The sequence below is a fragment of the Magallana gigas genome, chromosome 7 (assembly GCF_963853765.1).
Source record: "Magallana gigas chromosome 7, xbMagGiga1.1, whole genome shotgun sequence".
In the NCBI taxonomy this organism is placed as follows: domain Eukaryota; kingdom Metazoa; phylum Mollusca; class Bivalvia; order Ostreida; family Ostreidae; genus Magallana; species Magallana gigas.
In genome coordinates, this window is record NC_088859.1 from 46,373,103 (window position 1) to 46,379,002 (window position 5,900).

Here is a 5,900-nt window from a genome sequence, read left to right on the forward strand (position 1 = left end):
AAGGAAAATAAAATTATATCTGACAAATATGATTTTTCCATTCTTTAATTTCCGCTTTAAATAATGAATCGTGTAATACCTGAATTTTCCAAAGATGATTAATGCAATTACAAGAAGTAATTTGAATAATGCGTATCCATTGATGTGAATGTACGTAATTATCTGTAAATTTGTTTTCAAAAATAAAATAAAAAAGTTAAATGATACATGAAGAAAAAAGTCAAACTAAGTGAAAGATTATAGGGACATGGTCCAGAAATTTGTCAAAATTTGTTTTTCCGTTTTTTATGTTTACAATGCGTCAATAAAGCGTTTCTTATAGTCAACCAAAATTTCAGTGTCAGTCGTCTTGTTATAAGCGTGATACAGAGCTCACAGTTCTTTATGCTGACAACAAAATTTCAAGTTTAGACCTAAATATGCTCTAGGAAATGTTTCTTTATGTTTAAGGGGGGATGTGCACGTGCGGCCATCTTGTACATATGAGAATAAGAATGTAAACATTTCTTAAACTGGTTTGTTTCTGTTCAAAACTGGCCAAAAATGTCGCCAAAAGATATAAAAGCAATAAATATGCAGTTCTACATGTATTTTGTTTTAAAAGTATTCAAAAACAGGACATTGCCTTCATAATCACAAATAACATCTGTCGAACTGCGCAGCTACAGGCTTATTTTGATGATTTAAAAATATGTATTTGTATGCATAATTTGCATACAAAACAACAGGTAGAATCTCATATTTATTGCCTTCATATCTTTTGCCAAAAGCTCTGATCAGTTTCGGGCAAAAACAAGCCAGTTCAAGAAAGTTTTACATTCTAATCCTCACAAATAACATCTGTCGAACTGCGCAGCTACAGGCTTATTTTGATGATTTAAAAATATGTATTTGTATGCATAATTTGCATACAAAACAACAGGTAGAATCTCATATTTATTGCCTTCATATCTTTTGCCAAAAGCTCTGATCAGTTTCGGGCAAAAACAAGCCAGTTCAAGAAAGTTTTACATTCTAATCCTCAAATGTACAAGATTGCCGCACACCCCTCTTAATACGAATTACCAGTTTGAAAAATCTGCTTGAAAAAGTTTATTTTACCGTAATATTGAACCAATGCAAAACATAAACATAATATGAGCCTTGTTTACATAACAAAAAGTTGTAAGCTCTGTATCTTGCTTTTAACTCTAAGGGTGACACACAAATTTCGGTTGATCTTAAAGGGGCATGGTCACGATTTTGGCCATATTCTTATTTTCTGATTTTATAATTTATAATGCTTTTAATTGCATTTTTAATGATCAAATGAAATTTGAGAGTCATTCATGGAGTTATAAGAAAGATACAGAGCTCACTATTCTTTGTCAAGTAAACAAGGCTTGTGTCCTGTTTTTGTTTACATAGGTTCAATACACCAGTTAAAATATTTTTTTAAGCTGATTTGTCTATCTTTTTTTATTTTAATCATAGATAAACAGTTTCTAACGTTTAACATATTCCTTTTTGGTCTTAAAATGGAATTTTCACTTCAACATTCAAATTGTAAACAAACGCTTTGTTTACATTGCAAAGAATTTCAAGCTCTGTAACTCGGTTATAACTTAACGAATGACACTCAAATTTTGGTTGACTATCAGAAATCCCTTATTAAAGCAATGTAAACATTTAAATCGAATAAATCATTTTTTACCAAAATTGTGACCATGACCCTTCAAGAAATGAAATACTATAGCAATGTAAGCAATAAAAATAGAAATTTTAAAGACCAAAATCGTGACCATGCCTCTTTAAACTACTCCCCCGTACTTTTGTTACTCTTGTATTTTACACATGAAAGAGAACTGGAATAAAATGATATCAAATCGATTTCTTCATATCATTTAGGTTTTGAGTTATAAAAAACAGTATGATTTATCAAATTCATACGTTTAAAACAATTTATTTTATAAATCTAAGATAATTAAGATTATCAAAATTATTAATGATATCAAATTTAAATGCAAATCAACTGAATATGTGTAAAATATAGGGAATAATCAAATGTCCATTAAATATGTTTGACATGCATCACTTTCATTTTGTTTTTGGTACTGTGGAAACACAAGGGACGTAACTCAATTTGGTGAATAAATGAGTTCCAGTTTTGCTATTGTTCCACTACTGACCATTTCCTGGTAGATTGTAATTCGAATACTGTACGCTGTTGTATAATTGACCTTAGTGTGCAGAACAATATATTGTCAGTGTATACAAGTATTATGTATCATATTAGTTAAATATTCGTTTTAATGCTTGCAATGTTGAATACTTGAATATGTATTTACAAAATATTTATTTTGATTTTAGTTTGGTAAGATGTTTTATCAAACGAGATCCTCTGTCCAGATGGTAAACAGAGGTCCGTTTCGATGCTGGCCAAATGAATGCTTATCTTGCAGTCATTGAACTTTTGAATTCGCTCGAGACAGACAGAAAAGCCCACATTTTCAAATGAGCATTATTCAATTCACTTTGGTCTTAATTATTCAATATCAAATATTTTCGAATCAAAACTAGCCTGTATTTTAACTTTTTGATAAACCAATAGTACTGTGCAAAAATGAAATAATCATGAAACGATAAAGTTTGGTTTCTGTTGATGTTTAATGTTTGTTTAATCTGTTGTTATTACTACGTATGAATAAAATATAAATTGTATGCAAATTGAATTAATTTTCCAGATGTAAAGCAGAAGATCAAGAACCATTAGTCTTTACCGAATCACGAAACTATCATCTGTTTATTTTATTTATGGTGTGATATGAAATAAAACTTATTTACAACCTAGATGAAAGATTATAACATCCATGGTTCTTGATCGTGGAGCAATTACCGGAACAAATTTGATCTGAATAAATTATAACAGTAGCATGAGTTTTTAAAGAAGATTTTTGAATATTATAGTACAATTAAGTGCCTGAGAAATAAAATATTCTCTGTGTACTGTTATTGAATATTAAACGCTCTTCACGGATAACATATGTTATGTTGGGTGGCATTCTCAAGACGTTTAAAATCGTTGTAATAAAATAATGCCCGATAAGATGATCGCATCTGACATTTCAAACGTCCTTAAGACATTGGTTGTGTTTTCATCACCGTTCCAGAAATAAGAGATTTTTTCTTTTTTCTACTGATGATAGTGTTTGTAAATTATTCCAATGAACCTTCCTCTAATCAATACCAACAGTAAATATGACTTTTCATATATTTTTTCCACAATGTGAGGTAACTGAAGTTTAATTACCACCTACTTAAACGTGTTTGGTTTAGTTAAACACTAACAGCGGAGGACGGGGGATTCATGCTTGAAATTGTTTGCGTGATAAACTCCGTAAACAACCCCATCCCAAACAAAAATAATCGTGTTTTCTATTGATTGAGTTTCAATAGATTTAACAAATGTGTCAATTACAATATCGTGAAAAATGACTTCACTTGTTCCATCTGGGATTCTGTGCTGTCTATTACTCGTCAAGCTAATGAATAGGCACTTGCTAACGCAAATATCTTAGATATGGTACAACAAATCAACAAACCATTCAGAAGGCAACATGTCAATGATAGATATCAAATTGTCGGAGTGGATTGTCTGAATCAATTCCCATTGTGTTACGTTAATTTCAGCTAGATTATTTTTCAAAAGTAAAGCAGCAATTATATAAAAATTATGAAATCGTTGGTTTTGTTTAACTGGGAAAAGTCTTGATAAGGGTTAATTAACCTTGTTTTTATCAAGTTTAGCCATGCGATTAATCATTAATACAATCAAAGTTCCAAACGTGGATACGAGGAATTGTGTTTTTGTTGGGTTTTTAACTCACTTGTCTTATTTTACAAGGAAATGTTGGAAGTAAGACATCGGTATTGTTTTATAAATGGAACTTCGACAAGACATTTTCACAACAAAACTGAATCAGAGAACTATTTGATTAATTTCTTGCTTGATGACAAATGACAGAACAGAGCACAAGCCTCTGAATTTCTATCAATAATAATATGTTTTACGGTGCTACCGTTCTGGCGAGCGCAGCAAGAATTACACATACTATACCTTGCATCAATGTCAACTTATAGTTTTATTTAGGTATCAACGAACGTCAAAGAATTTTTGAAAGAGTATTGCTCTTAAATAAGTATGCCAAAGGTACTAATTTCAATGGTTATGATACAGTGCAACCCCCTACAGAGAGAGAGAGAGAGAGAGAGAGAGAGAGAGAGAGAGAGAGAGAGAGAGAGAGAGAGAGAGAGAGAGAGAGAGAGAGCCCGGTACCTGTTTGTAGGTGTGTAATTTCCCACTTTTAAATTTAATGGTCTGACTATGCAATATCTACATAATTTTTTTTACCTGTTTATTTTTCCATATTTTTCCTTTTTATTTAGTTCAAAATGTCCTATTGTTTATTTCCTCCCTACTCATATACTTACCTGCCTACTGTACATGTATGCACAATTAGTTTAAAAATTGATCGATATGACAGTAAAGCATGGCTCTTGCTAGTATATATATATATATATATATATATATATATATATATATATATATATATATATATATATATATATATATATATATATATATGTATATATATATATATATATATATATATATATATATATATATATATATATATATATATATATATATATATATATATATATATATATATATATATATATATTTATATATATATATATGTATAAAATCTCTATATTAAAAAAAAGATTAAAAACAAATTATATGTCTATGAGGCAGGTATCGCAGACTATACTGATATAGCTAGTACACTCATTACAGATGTTTGATCCACCTCTAAATTTATCGCGGGAAATATAGCGCGAGTGCACTGTGACGTCATCCATGACTTTTACCGTCTTTGTTTACGTTTCTCGACTCAATACGGAGGCATGGAAGCATGTAACAAATGTTTTGAGTCTCGCAAAAGCATATGCGGTACTCAAAACGTGTCTTCAAACTTTAAGTCACCGTAAATTACGAGTTAAAAGTCGGCCATTTTTTGGCATAGCACCACGGGTGAAAACATTAGAGAGCATTATGGGACGTAGACAAAAAAATTTTGTTTGATGAACTGTAGGTTTAGCTCGTTCATTTTCCCGCGCACACTGGTTCTTAGAGCTCGCTTCGCTAGCCGGCGCTGTGCGCCGGCGAGCTGCTCTCGCTATAAGCCGTTAAATGTAGGGGAAAAGAAAGATATTGACCTATCTATATATATAATATGTTTTACGGTGTGACCGTTGGGGCGAGCGCAGAAGGAACCACACATCTGTCATCATTGTTAAATGCAACCCGTGGGCGTCCCCTAACCAAAAAACTTTGGCTTTGTCTCGAAAACCCGAAGTTATCAAACTTTTATTCCAATGTTCCCTCCCTAGGCTTATACACTTAAACAAATTACCACTCAGTGGCGTCGGAAATCATGAAAATCCTAATCCGGGGGCGGGGGGGGGGGGGGGGGAGTATACCTATAGTTCCAAAAAAATTTTTTACCTACCAAATTTTTCTCCCCCCAAATTATGAAATACCTTAGGCTAAGACCCCCCCCCCCCCCTCCGACGCCTATGCTACCACTGAGCATTAATAAAATGGTAAACAGATTTATTAAAATATTTTGATAAACACAAAGCCGTTTGGGTTTTTTTCATGTAAATACAATTATGTTTTATCATTCCTTTACCTTTAAATAATTATCATTAAAATCAGTAAACGATAGATTATGTGTCTGTGTTATTTCTCATTTTGTTCCTTGTTGTTACCTGTGCTTTAATTATTTTCCTCTGTACAGTGACATCAATTTTGATTTTTAATCTTTTTAATTTTTGTACGCTATATAAGCGTT